Source organism: Pezoporus occidentalis, unplaced genomic scaffold, assembly GCF_034315485.1.
Source record: "Pezoporus occidentalis ecotype Australia unplaced genomic scaffold, CSIRO_AGI_Poc_V1 ctg266, whole genome shotgun sequence".
NCBI lineage: Eukaryota > Metazoa > Chordata > Aves > Psittaciformes > Psittacidae > Pezoporus > Pezoporus occidentalis.
The window spans coordinates 486,020-511,895 of record NW_026914567.1 but is presented as its reverse complement, the minus strand read 5'-3'; the positions used below and the strand labels follow the sequence as shown (position 1 = coordinate 511,895).

Here is a 25,876-nt window from a genome sequence, read left to right as displayed (position 1 = left end):
TCAGAGTGATCTCCTGGGAAGCCGTGGCCCCAGCAAACACACCAAGGGCATGGACAGAGCAGAGCGGAGGGGCTGCAGGCTGCCGCCACAGCACGTGCTCCTCAGGGACAGGGAAGGGACAACTGCGGCTCAGTGTGGTCAGAGGGATGCTTCTCAAAGCATCGCAGCACAGGGCTCTGCAGAGGCAGCACCCGGGGCTTCGACTGCCCACACACCAGCATCAGCCAGCTCTCAGCACTGGCACAAGCACCAGCCAAGGGCTAAAGCTACCAGCAGCAAGAACAGCGTGGGATGGAGAGCAAGGATCTTCTCCCAGCACCAAGGCGAGGCATCATGGGATGGATCTGCAGCTCAGGGGGACCTGGTGAAGTCCAGGAAGGAAAACACCAAGCCCTGTCCCCAGAGCAGAGCTGCCATGGCCAGCTGGGCAGAAGCATGCTGCTGGAGCAGAGGGATGAGCCAGCAGCATGCCCCCCATCAGCCCTGCCGCTACAAGGCCACATCTGGATGCCATATCCAGCTTTGGCCCCCAGTGCAGGCAGACTGATGCACTGGAGTGAATCCAGCAGAAGGCCACAGTGATGGTCAGAGCACAGGAAAGAGATGCAGAGGGAGGTAGCTGCTCAGCCCAGAGAAGGGGAGACTCAGGAGTATAGGGAGGGCAGAGCCAGGGCAGGCAGCAGGGAGAGCAGTTAAGTTCCCCCTGCAATATCCTATTTCCCCATCAAATCTTGCCTTTCACATCACCAAAGAAATTTTAGAGGTAAGCAGCAGCTGCGTTCCAGGAACCACAAAGCAGAGGCAGCACTAACTGACAGCAACCAGAACCAGCTGGTGCCCTGCCAGCACCACCACCAGACCCTGCCTGGCACCACCGGACCCTGCCCGGCATCACCACGGCTCTGTGCAGGGAGGAGAAGCACCTCAGACAGAGGGTTCAGGGGTCACCCCCAGCCTCCAGCCCAGCGAGCCCTCGCCGCCAGCACACCGCTCACTGCCAGGCTGCAGGTCCCTGTGTCCCATCCTTTAATTAACATTCCACATGTAAAGTTGGGATTGTAATTACTGCAACTGATTAACAGGCCGAAGGTAGCCCATCTCCGAGGGAGCAGATTAGCAGAGTCTCTCTCGAGCTCCTGCCTCACCTCGGCACTGCCCATGCATTCTAAGCAGGGGCGCGATGCCCCCACGGTGGTGATTAATGGTGATGCTGGATGAGGAGGACACTCGGTGGCTCCGGCCCCGCTGTCCTCCCCACAATCACAGTGGAGCAGGATGGGACCAGGCTCCAGTGGCCGGGGGCCATTAGAGGGGAGGATGCTGGATGCCAGCAGCAACTCCCAGAGCCTCCTGTCCCTGCTGCTGGCACAACCCCTGCTCAGGCACCGGCACAGGGAGGTCGGACACGATTCGCAGGAAGCCAAGGACCCTGTGCATGGCCAGGACAGCGCCGCCTCAGACCCGTGGAGCTGAGAGAAGAGCCCCCGCGAGCAGCTCCCTGGGGGCTGGCTCTGACCTGGCCACAGCAGAATGCCCGAGGCTCAGCCACGCCAGGAGAGCGCCCACAGCTCCGACTTTCCCTGCAGAACCTTCCCCTTAACGGGCTACTCCAAAAACATCTACTGGCCAGAGCCAGCTCCCCTCGCCCTGGCTACCTCTCAGCCCAAGATGCAAGTCACCAGCCTGCTCTCACTCTGCAGCGCCGTGGAGTCAGGACGTCCCATGGGGCCAGGGTGTCCCGTGGGAATGAGACCCCCACCTCCATCACATTGTGGTGCCCACAGCACAAGACAGCAGAAAGGGAGCCCAGCCCTGCCCCACGGTAGCCCCCAGGTTCCTGCACTTTGGGTATGGAAACACATCAGAACATCCCAGGTCCCAGCTTGTCCCTTCCCAGCCCCTCGGGCCCCACACCCTGGTCCATGCTTGACCTGGGGTGTGCAAAGGGGGCCCACCAATGGAGCGTGGCCAAGGCGGCTCCAGTAATTAGGAGCAGATAAGGCTCGGAGCTGTAATTACCTCCCGTCCGCGGGCAGAGCGTGCGGCGGCACGGACTTTTCTTCCCTTCTTTTCCCCAAGACTGCAAAATAAATTATCCTGCAAAGTTAGCAGGGGCTGAGCTATGGAAACAATTAAACAAAAATTAAATCTAATTCATTTATACTCTGAGCACAAAGTGGATAATGTGGGGGTTTTCTTCTCTCTCCTCTCTTTGCCTTGGTGTTACAGAGGACTATTATGGGAAATTAATCACAGGGAAAAGCAATGAACGTGATCTATCACTCTTTAAAAGTGCACTGTAGTGATTATATAAAAATCTATTAGAGAGGCCAGGAAATAGCAGAGTGACACCGTTTAAAAGGAAAAAGGAGACAGGGCTGGTGGCAACGGGATCGATTCCTAACAGACGGGTCCATGGCAGAGGGAGCGGGAGGAGGTCAGGCCCTGTGGTGGCTGCAAGCCCGTGCCCTGCCCCTGCTGCTCCTCCGTGGACCCAGCCCGGGATTCACACCCAGACAAGCAGCACTTCAGCCCCTTCAGCCTGCACAAGGTCGGCCATCCCCGCGCAGCTGCAGCATCCCAATCCACCCCATCCCCTGGTAGCCTGCGGGATCCCGGCACTGCCCCCATCCGAGGGGTCCCCAGCAGAGTGACCCCCATCATTACCGGTGAGAGCAGGAGCAGCCTCTCACCGCAGCACTCTCGGCTGTTTAATGGCTGCGATAAAACCTTCACGGAGGCAGATTCCACCATCAATCCTGCCAGGCAATGGGGCCAGCCCAATGCTTTAACGACACCATCAATCCAAGCTGGGCTGGGGGAGGCACAGCCAGGCAGGGACCAACCCCACAGCCGGGGTGAGGGGTCTGGGCTGGCCCCAGATCTAGGACATGGCATCTCTCCAAGCGGCTCCAGATCCCTTGGTGTGTGATGAGCAATCCTGCACCCACCCGCAGCCTCCTGGGGTGCCACCTCGGAACCGCCACTAACAACGCTCCACCAGCTCTACGTTAACACAGCAAATGCCTTTATGGGAATATAATGGAAGTTCCTCCTCCCCACCAGGCAAATAGAAGCCCAACGCTCCACTTGCCCTCCAATGCGCCTTTTCAATGATTTAGAAAAAAAAGAGTGAAAAAAACCCCTTTGATCTCAGCAGCCCATTTGTTTAGGCCATGCTGGGATTTAATTGAGGAGGGACGTCCTTGAATAAATGCGGAGATGTCCTCGCTCCCCGGGAAGTCTGCTGCGAGTTGTACAACCCACTGCGAGAGCTTCCCTGCTCCTCCAGGGCTATTCTGGGACACACAGCCCCAGGGCCATGGCCACATCACCCGGGAGCCCCTGCTCCGCTCATCGCCGGCGCGCCAGGGCGGGCAGGCTGCGGTGGCATGGGATGGGTGAGGGAGGCACCGAGCCCTGGGGGACAGGGACCCTGCTCTGCCTCCAAACCCACCATAGGCATTGGTGTGGAGGCCGGAGCAGTCACCAGCACGGTGGGACGGGAACAGGAGTGTGCTTGGTGCTGGCCGAGGGATGGCAAGCGGATGCAGCACGCAGAGAAGCCAAGTTACAGCACAACAGAAGGCGAGGGCAGCCTGTCCCTGGGAGCTGGCACCCGGGGTGCCAGCACCGGCCCCTGGAAAACGCCTTCCATGCTGCCAGGCTTGACAAGAGAGGAGGAGCCGCAGCGGAGGTCCCGCGGCATCGCCAGCCGCAGCAGGCAGCTTCCTGCTCATTTCCTGCCTGCAGCTGCCGGCCCAGGCACCCCGCTTCCAGCCCTCTCCTGCCAGGTCCCTCTTGGCAAGGGGCAAACGCATCCCTATTGCCCAGCTTGGCTTCTAGCAGCCGCAGAGCCTCAAGCTAAGGAAGGGGACCGGCCCTGGGGATCTGCACAGCTCCGAAGAGCCAGAGCACGGCAGGAGGGAGTCCCTCAGCGGTGGCACTGTACCCGCAGGTTTGGGTCTTATCTACCGCCCCTGCCCAGCACAGCCAGTACCTGGCACTGATCAGCCAGCATCGTCTTCATCTCACTCTGCCCTGAGGCCCTGGTAGAGAAACCCCCTGCAGCTGCCCCTGGGAAAGCTGAGCCAGAGGCAGGAGAGGGCTGAAGGACACCAAACCCATGTCCAGGGCTGGCTGCAGCTCGATCACCTCCACCTCAGCCCTGAGAAGGTGCAAGTGCAGCCATGGCTTGGATGTGCTCCCCTGGGAATGGGGAGCAGGACCAGGAGTGTCCTTGGTCCTGGCCGATAGAAGTCATTTTACCCTGGAAGGGAATTAATGTTGATAAAGGCCAGCACAGGGAGCTACGGGAGAAGACACCGGGAATTCCCAGCTCATTAAAGCATTGGCATCTTAAAGCCCATGATGACAGCAGCTCCTTTTCTCATCCATTAAAGTCCTTGTCATCCCGCTCCCCAGGAGACCTGCACTCAGCTCTGCAGCCATCCCACCAGCCCATCACCGCTGTGGCCAAGCCCTGCCATCGGCACATGCTGGTGCAGAGCCACGGTGTGCCAGGGATGCAGCTGTGCCGGGAGAGCGCAGGGGGCTCTCAGCCCAGGCCTGTGCTGGCTGAGCTGCGGCTAAAGGCGAGCTGATTAAAGCAATTAGGATTTTAAATAGTAACAGCAGAGTGGCTCATCAGCCTGGAGAGGCAGTCAACTGACGAGTCTGAGCATCCTATTTAGGGACCTCAGTTGGCTGAGGATCCGGACCAGGCCCCACCGCTCCCTTCCCAGAGAGGAGCTGCCGGGTGCAGGGTTGTCCCAGGGACCCCACAGCATCACACGGAGCAGCCTGGCTGGGGGTGCCTGTGGGAACAGCCCCACACAAGCAGCCAACTCCATCCCATGTCCTGTGGCCACCCCGAGGACACCCAGCACCGCATCAGCAGCGGTCCCAAGGAGCACCCAGCTGCCCCCTCCTCCTTTCTTAAGCTTGTTTATTCTCTCTAACGATAAAGGGTCTGGGAAGGAACACGGAAAGAATTCAGCAGTGCTCCTTGGGAGCAGCACTGCACGCCAGCAACCAGAGAGTACCTTTTGCAACAGATAAAGCACAGCGCAATTTGTCTGCTTGGACTCGGAGTCTGATATGCCAGAGATTTAAAGCAGCCTGGTGGGAAATCCGCCTGTTTTGGTGTATACGGATCTCCAATCACAAAGGAATCCAGACACAAATACAGATGCAGGAACAGCACAAACAGCTGGGAAATGCTCTGCACCCTTCCCTCTGCTCTGATTTCCTACACTTGCATTTGTTCCTTGCTGTTGCTGGCTGACCCTGGGGAGCAGGAGGGTGCAGTGCCTGGGGGTGCACCCTCCAGGAACAGTGGGGATGCCTGCAAGGAGCTTCCCGTTCCTGATGCAATGGGTCCTGCAGCCTGGTACCGGGCTGCTGCTCCAGAACCCCCATCCCTGCTCCTGCGGCTGCATCCCAGAAGGATGGCATCGCTGTAGAGCATCTCAGCACCCACAGGGTTCCCTGGTCCTGGGGACATGCAGCTGTACAGACACTGTGCTGTGTCAGACAAAGCAGGGCAGAAAGCCATGGCCTTGCAGAGGGGCGGGCAGGGGCAGGCAGGGCAGCACAGACAGGGCTGGAGCCACTCGCTCTCAGATGGGGGAAAAAGGGAGAAAAGGGCAGGAGCAGGGAGGGCAGGAGCTGCAGCCTGAGCACAAGCCACTCGTCAACTTTTCTGCAAGCTCCAAGATGCTGTAGGAGGGTACTGGCACAGGCATATTACATTTATTTATAGGCCTTTCTGTGGCACTCAATTAAACGCTGTGGTGGAGATATTGCAGTGTGAAGAGTATTTAGAGCCGTTTAACACCTCTTAGTCGGCAAAAGCCCATCTGATTCCTGCAGCAAGTTAGGAAAGTGCACATAGCAAGGGCAAGAGCAAGAAGGACTGCCCTCTCCCAACCCCATCCCTGCTTGTGAAGAAATAGGATCACTGCACTTGTGGCAGCTCATCCATGAGCCTCACACAGTGCTCCACTGCTTCTAGGTCAGCAGGAGAGGGACCAGTGTCACACAGCAGGACACAGAGACACACACCTCGACCCTGCCCAGCGCCAGGAGAGCTGCCTCACTCTGCTGTACCTTGGGGTACAGACAGCTCGTGCTCCCAGGGGCTCCCCATACCCCACTAAAGGATGGGACGTGCCCACAGAAGGACACGGAAACTCCTGATGCTCAGGACTGGCTCCTTCAGAGCCTCCCCTGGGTTTCCGTAACCGCCCTGCAGAACCTCACCGCAGCTCGTCACGATGGCGAAGGGCTGAGCCAGTAAATCTGGGTCTCAGGAAAGCCACTGGGGTGGAGGGTTCGAAGGGAAGGCTGACAAGTGCCCGCCAAGGCGAGCTCTAACTGCACCGCGGCAAATTCACCAGGGGCTCTTTGGCCCCTGATCGCTCGTCCCCCAGCCAAGCAGCCCTGGAGCGCAGGGCAAGGCAGGAGCCCAGCCAGGGGCACGGCAACCTCGGCCCCACTGCTGCTCGCCAGCGGCGAGCTCAGCTCTCCCCATGGAAGCGAGCACGGCTGGAGCACAGCACAGGGAGACAACCTGGCCCTGGGCAACGCCAGCGCAAAGCCCAGAGCCGCTGCTGCCGGTACCCCCAAATTGGAGCTGGGTTCCGCAGGCTCTCCTACGCCACCCCCATGGCACCGGAACCCAGCAGCAGTTATTTTGGTCCACCTGAGTGTGTGCAGGAGCCCATAGAATCCAGAGTGGTTTGGGGTGGAAAGGATTTTAAATCTCATCCAGTTCCAGCCCCCTGCCAGGGGCAGGGACCCCTTCCACTAGAGCAGCTTGCTCCAAGCCCCTGTGTCCAACCTGGCCTTGAACACTGCCAGGGATGGGGCAGCCACAGCTCCTCTGGGCACCCTGTGCCAGCGCCTCAGCACCCTCACAGGGAAGAGCTTCTGCCTCAGAGCTCATCTCAGTCTCCCCTCTGGCAGGTTCAAGCCATTCCCCTTGGCCTGTCCCTGCATCCCTTGTCCCAAGCCCCTCTCCAGGTTTCCTGCAGCCCCTTCAGGCACTGGAGCTGCTCTCAGGTCTCCCCTTCAGGAGCCTTCTCTTGTCCAGGCTGCCCCAGCCCAGCTCTCTCAGCCTGGCTCCAGAGCAGAGCTGCTCCAGCCCTCTCAGCATCTCCATGGCCTCCTCTGGCCTCGCTCCAGCAACTCCACGTCCCTCTGGTGCTGCTGCCCCAGACCTGGATCAGGACTGCAGGGGGGTTCTCTCCAGAGCAGAACAGACCCCCCCAGCCACTGAGTGCCTGCACAGGATGTGTCCTCCCCTCTGCTCAGTACTGGACCCTCAGAGCCGTGGCCAGCAGAGCCGGTGAGCAGCATCCACCAGCCGGGGCTTGCCCCACCAGCTGCTCCCACACACCCGGGCTCCTGTCACTTGCAAATGGATGCAATTAAGTTTATACTGCAGCTGGACCAGAATTGCTGTTTCCTTAGCTTGGCAACACGACCCCGGAACCCCCCATTATACTAATCACTGTCAAACGAACACAATCGTAGAACGCATAAAAACCCGGTGTACTTCATGGTGAAATATAACACCGCAGAAGGCTGCACTGTGCCATAAATCTGCTCAGCACTTAACACTGCCTGCTAAATGGCCCCGCTTAATTATAGCTCTATAAACATGACTTTATAGCAATATCAATACAGTCAAAAATCAATCCCGCTGATGGACAAATGGACAGACCAACGTCCTGCTGACCCTGGCGTGGGGCACTGCTGCTCCCTGTGGCACAGACGAGCCGGGCTCCACGCTCCCAGGGCTCGGCAGTGATCCCTGGGGATGCGCTTCTCCCGGGCACCTCAATCCTACTCCCTGTACCCGTCCCGGGCACACCAGGACCGAGCCACTCTCTGCTGGACGCAGTTTCCAACCTGCCTTCACCCAGCACTGCTGCCGAGCCACAGACAAGACATTAGCATTACAACCCACACTGATCTTTGTCAATTATGCTCCAGTATTTGAGCTCTAACCAGCTTTAAATTGAATCAGGACGAAATCATCAGTATAAAAAGAGTCCGCACCAGCCCTTCAATTCCAGCACTGGGAAAAAAAAAGTTATACATCTCATAATGGCCTTCTACCCCATAATGAACAGGAAAAATAAATTAGATTCCCAGCTAAGGGTATATTTATACAATTTCATTATGCGCCCATGAGCAAGTCTGGTTTTCACCAAGATAAAAATGAGCTCTCAGCAATGCTCGTACTAAATAAATGGAGTGAGTTAACAGCTTAACAAGGAGCGCGATAGAGGGCTGAGGAACAATGTCAAAAATGGAAAATAAAAATAAATAACAAAATTTAAACGCTAGAGTTTCCTGATCCATGTTGGTGCTGCCGGCTTGGACCCACACACTGCCTGCACCCGGCAGCGCCCGCAGGCCGGCGTGATGGAGCCGGGGACCACGGGCGCATCCCAGGGCAGGGAGCACGCAGCATCCCGCCCCGCTTGGAGCAACGCCAGGGAGATGCCTTCCAACTGCTTCATTTCCTGGCTGCTCAGTGCACAAGTGAGCCAAACCCAGAACACCTTGCTGGCTGCTGGCGGGTCCCGCTCACTCCCTTGCTGCCACACTGTCCCTGTGGGTGCCGGGGCTGTGTGTGCTGGTGCCCACAGGAGCAGGGAGGCTCTCTGTGGCAGCCTTGGGGCTGGAAAGGGACATTTGCAGCCTGGAAGCTGCTCCCAGGCTCTGAAACGCTCAAGCCAGGCACAGTTCATCTCCCAGTGCTGCCCAGTGTGGGAAGGATGCTGGTGGCACTGGCTGGGCCCTGATAAGCTGCTCCTGCAATGGCTATGGGGAAGGGGCACCAAGGAAGCCAAGGGCTCACCAGGAGCTCGGCTCCATGGCAGGTTTGCAGGCAGTGCCGCACGGCTTGACACAGGGATGAGGTCCCAGGCCCATTGCCCAATACAGCCAAGCCCCTCTCCTCCATGGTCTCTTCCTGTCAGTATCACCAAACCCAGAGGGAAATTCCCAATTCCTTCCTCTCAGCAGAGCCTGTTTAACCAGCCTCCCGTTATCCAGCTCAGCCATGAGCCAAGCCCCAGGCTTGCTCCTCCTGCTCCACTTCCAGCCTTTCTGCTTGTGTCCGCCCCATGAACCTCCCTCCCTCACAGCCAGGAGGGAACCTGGCCAAGCCGCCTGCACTTGGACGGAGCAGTTTGGAGGAACTTGGAGGAGCTTCTCGCCCTTTGCAAGGTTATCTGCTCCTGGAGAAGGCTCCTCCATCCCACCTCCTGCCACTACTGGAAAGAGCATGTCAGCTCGTCCCGGACCACACATCCATCTGGGCTCAGCATCGTGTGTCTTCTCCAGCACAGTCAGGCTGATCCTAAATCCATAACCCACACTTGAATAGCTCATCCATTTAATGGCAGATAGCTGCCAGCAGGCAAATCTGTCCTCTCAGCAGCAGCAAACCCAGAGCTAAGCAGTTGCCTTCTTTTTCCTTTTTCTTTTTTTTTCCCTTTTTAAATCAATTGTGAGGCCACATGGTCCAGCGGAGTGATCTGGAGACGAGGAGCCATCTCCAAGACGGAGCTGGCTGCCTTGGCTGCCTATCACAGCTCTCCTGCCACAAGGTGACATTTCCCCCTCCATCCTCCCTACCCCAGGGAACCGGGAGGATTAATAGTTCAACAGGGCTTTGGAAATATGTGTGCTGAGAGTTGTGAGCCTGATTCATAACAAGAGTTCCCTCCCCTGTTACAGAGATTAATCGCCGGTGCAAATGCAAACACCATTCGGGCTCAAGCATCCCAAAACGCAGCGGAGCAGAGCACGGTGCTGCCCACACCCATGGATGTGCCTTTACCTCGAGTAATACAGCAAAATAAATCTAATGTGGAAGGAATCAGTGGAAAGCAACCGAGCGCTGCAAGCAGCCAAGGCCAAGTGCCGGAGCCTGCCCGCGGTCCCTCTTATCTGGAGGAAATGCTGGGCAGCCCTGATGGAAGCTCTGCTCCAGCCCTGCACACCACAGACGCTCGGCCCATACAGGCTGGTTCACAGCCAGTTTATCCTTAAACACCTTAATAAATGCGAAAGCCCCAGATCCCTTCCAGAGGAGCCGTCCCCATCCCTGCAGCGGTGCAGACACTGCTGTGGCCTCTCGCCTGCCAGACATTAAACACCCAAACCCATCCCTGTGCGCTCTGCCTGGCCTAATGCTGCCCCAGGCATGTTCCTGGCTGCTGTGCCCTGATGGAGCCGAGCTCTCACCAATGAAACCAGTGCTCCCAACACTGTTCTCCCAAGGACGGGATGGAGATCTCCTTCCCCGCAAGGCAAGGACCCTGTAACGTGCTGTTGCAGCTGCTCTGCAACCACTTCCTTGTGTCCCTACAATATAACTGCTGGCCAGATCCCTTTTAACACATGATTTTAACCAACCCCAACAAGAGCAGTGTCCCAGGTTGCTGGAATCCTTTACACCTCTCCCGAAGGACCAGCAAATTGTTTTTCACTCTCTCAACTCAAGAGAAGAGGGGTCTCAGCTCAATACTAATTAGAGTGAACTGCAGCCTTTAAGCAGTCGAAGGTCAGGTTGCCACTGAGATGTAAGAATGATCTAATCAGACACCAGGCTCAGATAGCCAAAAAATTACATCCTTGAGGAGATGGTAACAGTTCGGATTTGCCCTGAGCTGAGCTGCCTGTCCTGCCTGCACTGCTCTGCCTGCACTGCACTGCCAGGCCTGGAGAAGATGTAGGAAGGGGAGTGATGAAGCTCACACAGGCAGATGTCGGGGGGATTCATTGCCACCCCTGTAGCCCCTGGCAGGGCCATGGGTCCCACCACAACACTGGTTCCGGTAAGGAAAACAACTTTGCATCCCCTGCCCAAAACTTGCTCTGCCCCCACAGCCCTCCTGCTGCCCCTCTGCCTGCTGGACCTGCTCCTCGCCCCCAAGCAAGGAGGATGCAAGTTCAGTGGGGCTGGATGCTACCGATTAGATCGCATCTGTCTGGGTATAAATAATTTACTGCTTGATGGTCAGAGTGAATTTAATTAGTTCTTGTTCTGCTGATAGAATCAGCCCACCGCTGCTAAAGCATTTCACTCCGAATTAGCCTGAAAAGGACTAACAAAGCAGTGCTAATTTTACACACACGCCATCCCCCACAGTCTCTGCAAATACAGCTCCGTGGTGCAGGCAGCACTGGAGCAGGACGGCGCGAGGAGCAGCCGGGGGTGAGGCTGGGGAGGAGGACAGCGGGTGGGCAGCGACAGGCACCAGCTCCGAACCATCCCTCTTCTCCTTTAGCTCTGCCCTCACTGCCAGCACCAGGGGACCTGGGCAGGGGGCAAGGGGACAGGGACCCTGTGAGGGGCGGAGCTGCTGCCCCCATGTCCCTTCCTGCCCAGGAAGGGTCTCCCCAACACACAGCAGCCACTTTGCCCCCTCTACAGCACCCGGGGTCAAGCCTGACCACTTGCTGTGGGAGGACCACGGGCTGCCACCACCTTGGAGAAACACCAACACGCGCCAGCACTCCCCAGAGGCATGCACCGGTCACCTGGAAGGGAGAGGAGTGGAGCAAACAGCACCAGAGGCCACAGGAGATGGACATGGAGCCCTGCGGTTGTACCCCAACAGACGGCTCTGCTCCCCTCTCCGTGCTCAGCACCCCAGTCGAGGGCAGGCTGCACATCACCCTCAGCCAGGGCAGAACGCGGCGTCCCGATGGCTTTAGGTGCAACCCGAGGAACAGAGGCAGCAGACCCCGGGATCACATTGCTCCAGGCTGTGAGCAAAGCCATTGCTCCCCAGAACCCACTGCAGCAGGCCAGGGCTGGCAGCGAGGACACAGAGGCGGTGTCAGCCCATGCAAGGTGTCCATGGGCAGCGGGGCAGGGCCAGGGCTGAGCTCCCGCAGCCACATTGCTGCGTGCTTCCCTTTGCTCTGTAATTACAGCCCGGGTTCTCCTCAAGGCCAAAGCCTCATGACCGCAGTGCTTTACTGGTCCTGCCTCCCTGCTCTGACCTCCCCTGTCTCCACCACGATTTATGTCCCACGTTAGCAGTCTACCAGAGCCGCTTCCCGTGTCACCAGGGAGAGGTGGCATTGCAGCCACTGAGCGCACCGGGAAACCCCAATCCCACCGAGCACAAACCCCTCCACAGACACAAACCCAGGTCGTTTCTGCCCAAAAGTGAGATCTGGGGACATGAGGCCAGTTGGAAAAGGCTGAGCGAGCACTTCCAGCAGTGGGGATGCTCCAGGCTGTGACGGAGGGAACCTGCCCGAGGTAACTGTGCAGGACACAGGGTGCTGCTGCTGATTTCTACCTGCAGCAGAGGCATCTCCACCATGAAACCACCCCCAGCAGCTCAACTGCCACATTCCCCGCCGCAACGGCCACGCTAGCACAGCAATTTAACAGGCTCATTTTCTCCACTCAGCTCCTAATGGCAGGGCTCTGGCTCTAAGCCTCTAATCCAACAGCATCTCACTCAATAAATCACCTGTGAAAGCAAAGCACCAGCAGCTGCCAGGAGCCCACGGGCAGAGCGCACCCCCAGAGCTCAGCAGCTCTCCCTTCGCCCTGACCAGCAGGTGATGGGCCACCAGCACCACAGACAGGGACTGCGGCAGCACCGCATGGGGCAGGCATGGCCGGGCTCCGGAGGCATTTCCCTCTGCCAGGAGAGCCTGTATGATCCTGCCCTCTATTTACATGTAAGCTGCGCTGACACCTCCTCTTCATCACAATGCCAGAGTCTTCCTCGGAGGCCATGCATCTCAAGTAGGACAGCACCATAAATATTGCATAGGAGGTGTTTCTAATCCAGTTATGGGTTCAGCCTCTCACGCTCTTCCATCAGGGAGCCTTGAATTGAAATTGAAGTGTATTAGTATAATTTTATCAGATTTTATTAAGCCTGGGGTCTCACGTTTTTGATGTATAGTTTTAATTAAGTTTTAAGTCAAAGAATGCGGTCACTCATATTTTATCCTGCCATGTCACATCAGAGGGAGGCAGTTCATCAGCACCTACAAAAACTTCCCATCTCCAGTGATGGACGTCCATGAACTTTGCCTGCAGAGACCATCTTCCCTCCACCTCCCACAGCCTGCACCCTCCCTCCAATACCAGTGCTCCTGCAGGAGCACAGGCAGGCAGGGAGGCAGGGAAGAGCCTCTGAACAAAGACAGGAGCAGGGAAGGTGGCCCGGAGGCAGCTGGCACCGGGGGCTGCTCCTGGCCGGGCTCAGCCACGGCAGCTGCTGCTGCCAGCGGGACAACGGGCACCGGACCAAGAGCAGGTACTGGGAACACTGGGAGAGGCACTGCCTGCCCGCACTGCGAGGGACGGAGCCAAGGGTGATGCTCCGGCTGAACCCATCACTGCTTCCCCTGCTCCAGCTTCCCCTCCTGCAGCAGACGGGTAAACCCGGTGTGCCCATGGCACATCCCAGCAGCACAGGGACAAGGAGAGGGGAGCTGGGGGCTGAGGGAAGGGCAGCAATGGCCAGGAACAGCTCTGGGGCCGGGTGCTCATCTCTGAGCCAAATCCTCCCTGATCTACAGCTCCCCAGGGCCCTGTCAGCTGAGGGGACCCTGCCCCACAGTGTAGCCATGGACCAAAGGGTCCCATCTCAAACCATGCAGTGTTTAAGTACCGTTTGCTCCTGCCACAGGCACGCTGCCTCCTTGGTGCGCACTTGTCAGCCTGCCAGGGAAACCAGAAACATAGAATTTCCCCACGGAGCAGCACCGAGCCAGTGCTCTCCCCATGGAGCAGCACCGAGCAGCCGCTCTCAGCAAGCACAGAGCCGGACCCACTCCTTCCAGGAGAGCCCCTTCTCGAGGGGTTCTACAGCTTGGCCCTTCCCAAGCATCCATCCATCAGTGTGGGGAGAGCTCAACCATGTGCCATCCCAGCCTCCAGCACCAGGATGAACGATCACCTCTCCTCTGAAGCAAACATAAGGCTCTGTGCTGAGCCACGCTCTAAAGCCAGCAGCCAAGCCCGGATTGTTCCCTCCAACATGGGAAAAGGGAATCCTCAGGACTGCCCTGAGCTGGCAGCGGGTACCCAGTGGGTGCAACACCCCCCGGGGTCGGTACAACCGTGGCACATGCCAGCCGCAGCCCATGGGTGCTGCCCAGGCTCGCAGGAGCATCATCACCAGCCAGGAGCACTCCTCTCCTCCAGAAAGCCGCCTGCGGCCGCGAGGTCTGTGCAGCTCTGCCAGCGAGGGCACAGATGGTGCCACAGCTTGCGCCGCGCTGCCTCACCCGCCATGGTCCCCCAGCCAAGCTCAGGTCCCCAGAGACCTGACCCAGAGCACCTCCATGTCCCCCAGCAGTGCCCACCCGGGCAGCAGGGCTGGGGGGGACGGGAGCTCTGGGGTCACACCCCACACACACGGGCCAAGCTTCCCCTCAGCTGGGGCAGAGGTCTCGAAGGATCTCTGTGAATGGAAGCAGCAACAGCCCAGAAACATGCCAGGTCCTGGAGCTTCTCTTGCATGAGAAGGGAGGAGCCAGGCACGGACCTGCCTCTCCAAGCTGAGGCACTTAAAAATTTATCATTGAACTTGCAGAAATGAACTCAATTAAAAACCATTTTAATGGCTTTACATTAAAGAAAATAACTCTCATGTTTCCCAGCTGAGGCTCCTGTCTGTAGGAGCAGCAGAAACCTCCAAGCGTGGCATTGCCAGTGCTGGGTCACCGCTAACATCCCGTGCCAGAGGGAAGGACCAACGGAACAGCCACGTAACATAGCAGCAGGGCCCATGGAGCCCCTGCTCAGGGAAGGGGAGAAGGACCACAGGAGCTCTCGGCCCTCAAGCAGAACCCATTCCCCTGCTCCAGCATCCCACCGCCCCCCTGGATAGCCACGTCTCGCCCTGGGGAAGAACCAAGGGGTGCTTGTGGCCACCCCAGCACCCCGTGGCTACGACACCATCAGCAACCACCGCAAATTCTTTCCAAAGAGGAGGGAGGGAATCCCAGGATGAGCAGGAATGGTTCTGTTCATCAGCTGCAAGACTGATAGACTTGGAGGGTGGGGAGCGTATTTTGCATTTCCTTCCTTATCCTTTGCAAAGAAACAGAGATTTGGGTTGGATTTGAATTTCATCCAGAAGAAAAGAATTTTCTTTGGAAAGAAAGCAATTGGATGGCTTAACTCTCTCTGTCCACATATTCCTATTAAAATGGGATTTGAGGAAAAGAAAGGTGGGCCTCTCCATGCCCCAGTGGAATGGGGACCCTGACGGCACTGGAGCTGCACTTGCCAAACAAGGGGTGCTCAGGGCAACAAGCAGCAAGCGCAGCACGGCAGCGGCAGATGAGGCACATCCCAGAGTATGCCCAAGTCCATAAACCCACCCCATAGCTCCAACCACAGCTGCCACGAGGCAGAACCACTGAATCATGGAATGGTTTGGGTTGAAAGGACCTTAAGGCTCATCCAGTTCCAACCCCTGCCACGGGCAGGGACCCCTTCCACTGGAGCAGCTTGCTCCAAGCCCCTGTGTCCAACCTGGCCTTGAGCACTGCCAGGGATGGGGCAGCCACAAGAAGGTGCTGACAGGGCTGCATCCAAGCTGGAGAAGGATTCCCGAAGCGCCCAGGGTGCAGCCTGCTCACCCCGCAGTGGCTGCATCACCTCCCCGCAGTGATGCAGCAGCACCCACGCAGCACTGCAGCTGCCTGCCCCGCATCCCCTCACACACAGCGGTGCAGCGGGAGGCCACAGGCACCGGTGCCGAGGCTGCAGATGAATTTAAACCGGGCAACAAGAGAGCAGGGGAGCGAGCGGGGAGCGAGCGCTGTGTGTCGTTTCACTGCGTGTATTTATATCCTTCACCGACGCAGCATCCCTTTGTAAAGCCACAGAGCGCGGAGAGTCGGGGCTGTCAGTTCAGCGGCATGTTACAAGTGTTTGATATGGAGATTTTGGCAGTGGGAATGGATGTACCTCGCTGAGAGGTTTATGTAAAATGACAGCTCCTGGAAAACGAAGCACTCAAATATATAAAGGGAAAAAAGTACAAACAAAAGGGAAGAAGAGAGGCCTTGTGCAAAGCTCAGAGCTCTCCACCCTGCGAGCATCTCCCCACCACAGCGTGCAGGCAGCAATGCAGGCAGTGTGCAGGCAGCAGTGCACCAGCTCCACTCGGCTGGCTCCCTTCGCACCCGCACTCCCCGCCTCCAAGCGCTGCCCCATTCCCATTTCCATTCCATCACTCCCCCTCTCCCCTGTTTACGGGACTGAGCCTTTTCTTGCTGCCTGAGCGTAGGCGCACACAAGTGGAGGATGCCTGGAGAGCGCTGCTGGAGCAGACCAAGAGATGCTCCACAGCTCCTGCGCTGCAGGGCTGGGAAGGGGGGATGCTGGGCGCACAGATCAAGGCAGCGGCTGTTCCTGTCCCGTACCCCCCCACGCTGTACCAGGAGATGGAATCACAGAATCTTTCCACTCAAGCAGGTCCACTGGACACTAAGTTCTGGTCAAAGAGCAACTCCAACACCCACAGAGGGCACCCCAGGAGGGACAGATACATGGGATCCCACCCCCACCAGGTCCAGACCCAGCTTTCCTGGAGAGCAGCGATTTTGCTCCCCCATTGAATCCCACCACATCTTCCCCAGCATGCTCTGCTGCAGCCGCTTGCTCCTTTGGTTTTACACCCTCCTCCACCACCTCTGCCCAGTGGGATGTGTGCCCGTGGCCAGGGTGGAAGCAATTCCTACTGCAGCTATAACAATCCATAAAGAAGCTGACTTTTTTCTTACCTCTCTGAAATGAAGGATGGTGATTACCCTACATTCCAGTCCACAAAGCTTAATCCAAATTGATGGCCTCCCAGAGATTGCTTCCCTTGCCTATTGCCCAATCCAACACCTGGCTCTCCCCTACCCACATCTACTCAGTAGCAAAACATCAGAATAACTCACATGGGTTCTGGATGGAAAAGCCATTTATCCTGGAGTGAACGGCTCCAAGTCAAGACATTAAATTAACAGTGTGCTAGGAAGGCAGCAGGGCAGGGATCTGCTCAGACCTCTTCAGGAAAAAAGCCTTCTATAACCCCAGTGCTGCTCCTCAGAGTCTTTGCAGCAGATCCGGAGGATAGGTGAGGACCATGGTGCCCCCAAAGCCCATCTGCACAAACCTCACCGTACACCCCAAATTCTAAGTCATGACTCAGGATAAGCACAACTCCAGCGCTGCCTGGCTATAAATAACCAGGAGCAGAAGTGACAACAAGAGGCTACAGCTGAACCGAGCACCACATCTCATGGGAACACAGCACAACTCCCCGCGCTCATGTGAGACCCAGGGGAAAACTCCCTCAGATCCTATCCCTCAGCAGGATCCCCCAGTACACTGCCCACTGGGAGCAGAGGCGCTCACCGGTGACTCAGCAGGCAAGGCCATGGGGGACCCTCAGCCACGGGCACCAGGACGCAGACCCCTGGGAGGTGGCAGCTCCTTCCCTGCCTCTGAAAAGCCTCCAGGCTCAGGCCACTTGGCTCCAGCTTTAAGCATCCTCCTTACCACAAGCTCCCATTGACCTGGGGCATCCCCGCACAGGAGCCCCGGCATTCCCAGCAGCGTTGGGCTCTGACAACTCGACCTCGGGCCCGAGAGCTGCCGAGCACCCGCTCACCAGCCCTGCCTTTGCTGCTGGATGTCCTCATCTCTCCTCATCTCCCGCACCGCAGGTGTGCGCAGCACTTCACGCCGGAGCTCCCCGCCAGGAAAGCTGGCTTTGTAATTAGGCAGAAAACAGCAAATGATGACAACGGCCCACGGTGGGCAGAGGTGGGGGCTGCTGCTCCGCGGCCAGCGGGAGCTCTGGGGCCGTGCTTGCAGCTCCTCTGCTTTGCTCCTCACTCGCTGCCCACAGCCGGCCGAGGGGATGCAGCGGCAGCACCAGAACAAACAGCAGGAGGAGGAGGAGGAGGGGGAAAGGAAGAGAAGGCAGCCAGTCGCTTCGGCTGCTCCCCATCACAGCCCTTCAATGTGCTTGGGGGGTCCCCAGACATGGATGAGAAGTCCCATCCATGCTCCCAAAGAGGCAGGCGGGAGGGAATTGTGCTCCATGCAGGATGAAACCAAAGCCATGCCACATGCACCAGTCTGCCCTGCGGAGCACTGCAAGCCCTGACTGATGCACCAGAAGCATCCCTGCAGACAGCACCGCCGCAAGCACCGGGACAGGGAGTCTGCAGAGCCACACAGCTCCCCCCAGGGAGGGACACCCTATCTTGGCTCCAGCACCCACCCAGCACCCATTGCACCCCAAGGGGAACTGCTGTGAGGAGCAGCTCTTGGGGCTTGCACAGAACCACAGTCACCAGGGAGCCCGGCAGCAGCTGCAGGCTCGGCACTGGCTGCCATTGCTCCCACCTCCATGGTGGTGTGCGGTCGTGCCAGGAGGCTGATCCCAGGGGAAGAGGGAAAATAAACCCAAACCCAAGGGGTAGCCATGGAGCCACTCAGGCCATGTGACAAACACAGCCATGAACATGCCCGTCCAACGGGAGGATCCTGGGCAAATCCGAGAGGTTCCAGGCTCTGCTCCTCTTCCTCATCCTCTCCCAAATTCTCCTCAGCACCAGACTCGCATGCTGGTGCGTGCGTGCGCATGTGTTTCCATCCCAGGCTTTAAATGAGGTCTTTGCTGAGAATTTACAGTTCCCTCATGGCCTCAATCTTGCAAAGATTGCTTTTTTAACACTGTTGGGCTTTAATTCTAATAAGCTTCCTCTTTATTACGGAACCAGGTCACATTGCCTTGACACTGCAAGAAAAATCTTTCATCGGGAAGGAAAACGGAGCAGGGAAAAAGAGGAATCGAGGGAGGGAGGAGGCAAACAGGGGAGACAAACAAACAGAAGCTGCTCACTTCATCCGGGGGACTCTGAAGCCGGCAAAGCGGCGGCGGGGCAGCAGCGGGGCTGCCGGAGCGGTGCCTTCCCGCAGCACCCCCGAGCGCGATGAGCTATTTCTGGTGCCGCTTCACCTCCCACACACCCTCCCACCCTGCGCTGCTTCGGAACGCGAGAGGAGCAGGGGGGGAAGCTTGACAAAACTTTGACAGACGTAATGAGGACGGAGTTCAGCCCTGCCCGGGGCAGATGGCCGCTGCCGCCACCCGGCGCACGGCTCCTCATTACCTGCCCGGCGCCGCGGGGACGGGAAGCAGCGCAGCGGATCAGAGCGGCCGTGCCAGGCACCCGCGAGACCCAAGCGTCCCTGCCAGCAGAAATCAAAGCCCTGCGCTGGCAGGAGGCAGCAGCACGGCTTCTCCTTCCCATCAAACAACTGCTCGCGCACCGATTTCCCCTTCTGGAGCTCCGCACCTTCCTGCATCCCAGTCCCTGGGCTGGCTGCGGGCAGCTGCTGCCTCCTCAGCTCCCCAGCTTCTTGGGTTCACCTGGCTCAAGAACGTGTTGTCACCAAACAGCTCCTTTTCGTGTCTTATGTCATGGCCATTGCCATGGAAACAGGTTGATCTCATACCTCACCTCGGCTCCTGCGCCTGCATCCATGGCTTCCCAGCGCAAGATCAGGAGAGGGCTCATTTGGGGCTCATTAAACCCGCAGCCTCCACCAACCCCATGGTAACAGGGTGACCCAGCACTCCAGGCGCCAGTCCCGGTCCCAGTGCCTCCTGCCACCTCCCTGTGCTGCTGGGGCCAGGCAGGCAGCACCGGAACCCACCAGCAGCAAGGTTCCCTCTATCCTGAGGTTTGGATGTCAGAGATCTTGATGGGACAATTAACACTGTTTTGCATGCAACAGTGTACGCAGAGCAATGGCCGTGCAATGTGCATCATTGCTCGGGTCAGGTAGCACAACTGCCTCCCTCCTGAGCTGCCGGGGACCCAAACCTACCCTTCAAACCCTTCCCGCTGGGTTGTTTGCTCAGCACAGAAAAGGCTGAGCTTTACTAAGCCAAAACAGCCCAAGCACAGGAGCTGGGAATGCCTTTTCCAGGCCCAGCAAGGGACGAGGCTCCAGATCCGCAGGCTCCCCCCGCGAGAGCACAGCCAGGATTGCAGCGGGGGGAGGCCAGGCCTGCTCCAAATGTAGATGTTTTAATTCTCGGCGCTGGCAGCTGCACTCGAGGCAGGAGAGGCAGGGAAGCCATGCACAGGGGTAACCATGGCAACTTCACGGAAGTTAAATAAAAACTTCTTTAAAAAAAGATAACGAGGTCCCTGAATCATGCTTTATCAGCTCTGTTGCTATAAAGATCGAGATGCAGCCAGCTCAGGATTCTCTAATTACTTCTGCAATATACTGGAGATAGCTTTATTTAAAAAAGCCTTGCCTATGCGTATAATGATTCAGGCCCCTCTCTCCATACCAGGATTTGCATATTCCATGAAGCACCTTCCCAGGCAAAGCCGGATCTGCCTGCGAGAGCCCTCCCGTGCAGCACCTGCTGTTTGCGGCTCTGGGGGTCCTATGGCTGCACCCCAAGCCCTGCTCTTGCACAGGGGGCATGGGGAAAGCCCCAGGGATGCTGCTGGTACATCCTCCCTCCGCAGCGGGATCACCCTGTGCATCCAGCCCGGCTGCAGCACAGCTCTGGGTGGCTGCAGCAGTGATGCACTGACGTGCACATCGCCTGGACTGCCTGCAGAGCCCCTCGGCGCAGAGCGGTGCTCCCAGCACCAGCCACCCCTTGTGCATGCTGAATACCCGTAACTGCACCACACGCCATCCCCAAACACCAGGGCTGTGACACCCCGGCCTCGGGGCACCTTCAGGGCCCAGAGCACAGCCAAGAGCAGGGTTTGCCCCAGCTCAAACCTGCTAGAGCATTATGGCAGAAATTCCTTCACTGCCCAGAAACCAAACCACAAGCTGTGCGAGATCTCCAATCCCTTTTGCCTACAAAACAGACCCCAGGAACTCCTGCCGAGCTAACAGACCTTCCCAGCCTGCAAACAGCCAACACTCCATTGCACCCAGCATCCACAGCGCTGTGCCCATCGGGCGTTACGGACCCAAATGCTGTTTGGGGAAGCTGCATTAAAACCCTCAGCTCCCTCAGTCACAGCAGTAGCAAAGGCAGCTCATGGAGGATCTGCCAGAGCCCAAAGGCTTCTCAGTGCTCCCAGTGACCTGGAGCCTCCCAAACCCATACACAGGGGACACTGGTGCCGTCACCACCCGATGTCTCCATCCTGCCATCACACAGCCTAAGCCCCAGAGAAAAAGGCACTGAATGCTGCTGGAGCCCAGCCAGGCTCCAAACCCCAACCCCAGGACCCCGACATCGAGCCACTAACCAAGAGCATCCACCACAGGGAACAGGTTTATTCTGATCATTGCTGGCTCAGAGCCACTGCTGCCTTCCTCATCCTCAGTCCTTGTGGGGCAGGCAGACCCTCACCCTGGGGTGCTGCAGAGAACCAGGACATGGGTGGGATGGCTGGGATGGGGAGCAGGGAGAGCAGCTCTGTCTGGACTCCAGTTTCCAGTTACAATTTGTTTTTCTTCCCTAATTCCTATTCCTTCCCATTTCCTTTCCTATGGCCAAATCCCAAAGACACCATATTTAGCAAAAGGATGCCAGATCTTGTGCTATCAAGAAGGATGTCCCACATGCAGGGTCAAATAGTTATTTGGATCCTTTGCTTTCACAGCTTATGGTAGGAGTAAGTGAATTATATGTATTATTTACTATGTTTCTAAACTCATTTAATTTAAGCTGATTCCGAATGGAAATTAGAATTCAATTAAAACGTGGGGGAAAGCCAGCATTTTGAGGCAGATTATTAAGTAAAGCTACATTAAACATGTTGGAAGCATAAATATCTCGGAACAAGTTCTATATTTAAAAGTGGATGCATTCAGCAAAGGAAGTATCATCTGTGGTCCAGGAATTGAGGAGCCCGTTATCAAGGGCAAGATTTTATCAGCAGGTCTCAGATTCTCACATCTGCGTCTCCCCCAGGGCCTGATTGAGTCCAGAAAGCTGGAAAACTCTCCCTTTTCCTCCAGCTCCCAGCTTCTGCATTAATTGTTTATCGATCCGACACGAGGGGAATATTCCCTCCCGGCTGCGGAGGAGGGGAGCCTCTTGTCAAAAGTTGTTTTACCACTTCCATAAATTCCAGTTGCAATGACTTCCCAGGGTTCAACAATCCCGTTTTCCAGAAGCACCAGCCCCACCCACACACCACGCACCCATTCCTTGGGATCATTTTAGACATCACTTGATTCCCAGTTTCGAGACACTCTGAACCCATCCGACTTCCCAAAGGAAGCATCATGTCCTCTTCTAAATGTAAATCCCATTTTCACCTGCCTCCCACTGGGACAGAGCATCCCCAAAGCAAGACACAGGCAGCCTGGCACGGCTCGCAGGGAATGGCACACAGGGGAGTTTGACATTGCACAGATCCTGCAGCATGGGGCTGAGAGGGGACGTCAGGAGATGCCAAGGAGGGATTGGGATCAAGGCCCAGGGTGGGCAGGAGCCATTGGCATGACAACCGGTACCAGGCAGTGAGTAGGGAGCACGCACGCAGTGGATAATGAAACATGAAAAGGGATTCCAAGCTTGTGTGCTCATTTCTATCCATTAGAAATTCAATCTTGTCTAGTCTGGAAGACACAATGATGCCTGGAGCATCTGAGTGTGAGCTGAGCAAAGGGGAGAGCTGCCTTCAGACTGGTTTATTGAAGTTTCAAAACAGAATTTTAATCTCAGTAACTAATGAAATAACAGAGGAGAAAATTTTGCTTCCTCGTCTGGTGTCTCAGCCCGTCAATTTGCAAGAACGCGCATCCCAAAACACCTCAAAGCATTCCAGGAGAAAGCCATGGAATGGCACTGACAGCAGCCCCTGCCTGCACTGCCAAAGGGCACAGAGGAAACAGGAGGCTGCTGCCGGTGGAAGGCAGCACCAGAGCGTGCAGCTCCGGCCACTGCCCCGGTCACTGGTGGGACACCAGTGGGTGCTCCCAAGGGTCCTGGGCACAGTGAGTCCCCTGGGGCCGGACAGGGCTGGGAGGGCAGAGGGTCACCACGGCACCAGGCCTGTCCCTGTCAGCTCACCCTGGAAACACATCACCTTACCACTTCATTGTATTCACCACCGACGAGCAGCAGGCGTTCAGACCAGTCTGAAAGGGAGCAGCTCTGCAGTCACCTTTAAACCCAGCCGAGGCACTGACCCACTCCACCACCTCAGGAAGGCACCTGGGGCTTCGGTACTTCCTATTCCACATGTGCAGAAAGGAGAGATGTTGCCAGCCGGCACCTCTGCACTGCTCCGTGGTGATGCCCGAGGAGCTGCAGGCTCCCGGCACCACACGGCTTCAGCCACTGCACCACCTCCATCAACCCCTCTGCACCAAGCTCAGCCTCAAGCCTCACCACCGGCTCCCCTTCCCCTTCCAGGTTTGTTTGAAAAGAGCAAATCAGTCATAAGAACTAATTATTCAGTGTGCTCTCACCCCATAAGGCAGTAAATTAAAAGAGAACTCCAATAAATTATGGAACTTCCCTCATGCCTTTTATTATCTCAATAACCTTCAGAGGGATTTATCTGCCGTCAGCTGATCCATTTGAAAAATTGTGACGACAAACTAATTTAGTAAATGCACACACTTAAAAACCTGTATTTATACACCGAGGGAGTAAACACAGCCAGTGCTGCATGAGCTGCTCTGGTGGGGACCCCTGCATCCCCATGAGAACCCAACCCCAGCCAGCTCATGCTCCAGCCCCCCTCCCACACCAGGGTGATCCAGGATCCCTCAGGCACCGAGGCAAATGGGCCACAAAAACTACTGCACCCAGGGTGGGAAAGAGGAACCTGCAGTGCAGGACCGGGAGGCAAATCAGCAACAGCAGCACAAGGGACGCGCTCCACCAGCAGCGAGTGCAGAGCAGGCTGCCCCGGCATCCACCGCCTGGGACATCAACGATTAAGGACGACACGTTCTAGTGATGGGAGGTGGTGAAACAGAACGCAACTGGGAAAGAGGCCCTTTAGTTTGAAAGGGAAGGAGAGAAAATTCCCAGCTCTCGCCAGGGAACATAGGAACAAAGGGACTGTGGAAATGGGGAACATACGGGGTACGCACGACTGACCGTGTGTGGGTCAGGAAAGCTGGTTTTCCAAAGGCAGCATCCCATGGAGCATCCTAAACCATCCTAGCCTGGCCAGGTCCCTCCCATTCAGGAGCAGCAGGAAGCAGCAGGATGGGAAGGGAAAGGATGGGCACCAGAAGGCCCCCAGGAGATGCCAGCCTGGGGCTCCTGACCGTGCTGCCCCACACCGAGGGCTCTCCGGGGGCACACGTCTATCCATGATGGCTCCTTCAGCACCTCCAGCTCTGCCACATCCATCCCCAAGCAGTGCCTAAGCTGCCAGGAAGGAGCAATAGCCACAACTACAAGGCTGGGGTTTCCCAGTCCCATCCCAGTCCCCCTGAGCTCCTTTGAGTGCTCACAGCCACAGTGCTCACCAGCCAACTGCCCTGCAGGCTCCCACCTCCCATCTTTGGTGTTCCAAAACCATCCCTTCAGCTCCCTACACAGAATTCACATCCTTGTGAGAGGATCCCAAAAGCAGCCACCTTAACCCTGACAGAGGTGCACTCAACACTGCAGCAGTGCATTTGTGTACCCTCATGCTGAGGCTTCCACGGTGCCGAACAAACCCATGGATCACTTCAAAGGATGGCGGGGAAAAACCAACCCAACCTTCTGTATGTTCTGTGAAACAACGAGCAGAGCCTCCCCACAGCTCTCAGAGCCAAGAACACGTTCCCAACGACTGGCCAGATCTGGGCAGCCCCAACCCACTTCAATCATCCCTCCACAAAAATTACCAACTCCAGGTGCTTTCTCTGTCTATTATCCAGAAAAAAAAAATAGCCTTAATTTCGTGCTTTGTGAGGCTTCATCACGCCTCAACCATTTTAGCCTGAAAGCAGGAAGCTCTGTGGGGAGCAGAGCACCTTCATCTCTATTTGCACAGCTCCCAGCACGGCCTCCAGCCTGCGGGTACCACTGGAACGCAGCAATACCAAGGCAGCAGGATACATCCTCAGCACGCTGAGAGACCAACCATGAGCCCTGGACATCCCAGGAAACACCGGGAAGCATTAGCAGGGGAAACAGTGCAAGGTGATCCCCGATGCCAAAGCACACAGCGACTGGCAGCCACCCCAGCACAGAGCCCCCCAGCACCGTGGAGGCAGCAGGTGCCAAACCCCCATGAAAGGCAACTGAAAATAGTCGGTGGTGTTAATGTCACTGGTGAGAAGCTGAGAAATCCCGGTTTCCCAGCTCTCCCCCATCTCCGCCTGCACACACCCGGGTGCCATGAATCCTCCCCAGGCTGCTCCAGCCAGACGGATGGGTCCATGCCCCCAGCTCCTGCCAGGCTGCTGCCTGCACCCACTGCCCGTCCTGCCCAGCACCTCGGCAGCGTGGCACTTGGGCACGGTGACACGCACAGCAATAGGGGAGCACAGCACATGGGCATTGGATAACGGCACCTTGCAACACACGCAACACAAACAGAGGGTGACTCCAAAGGGCCTTTGCCATCCATCCATCCCTCCCTCCCCGTGCACCAAGCGCTTCGCAGTGAGCTCCTCCTGTGATGGAATTCCTGGAGACAGGCATGAATTCAGAAAAGGAAAAACCCAGGGAAAGCTGCCTGGCTCTGCTCGCTCCCGAGGCTGGGTGGGAGCATCCTTTCCTTTTTCCTCCCCTCCTCCCTCACCCCATTAACCCAGACTCCATCCCACCCAACTTTGACAATTTACCTTCACCTGGAGGGTGTGATTTCAATTAACGCAACGTTCCTGTGAACG

General features: G+C 57.1%; 1 protein-coding gene across 9 annotated transcripts in view; it reads right to left on the bottom strand.

Moving 5' to 3' along the window:
- Positions 1-25,876, bottom strand: part of RBFOX3 (RNA binding fox-1 homolog 3) — a 136,888-nt gene that overhangs the window by 80,003 nt on the left and 31,009 nt on the right. The window lies entirely within an intron of this gene.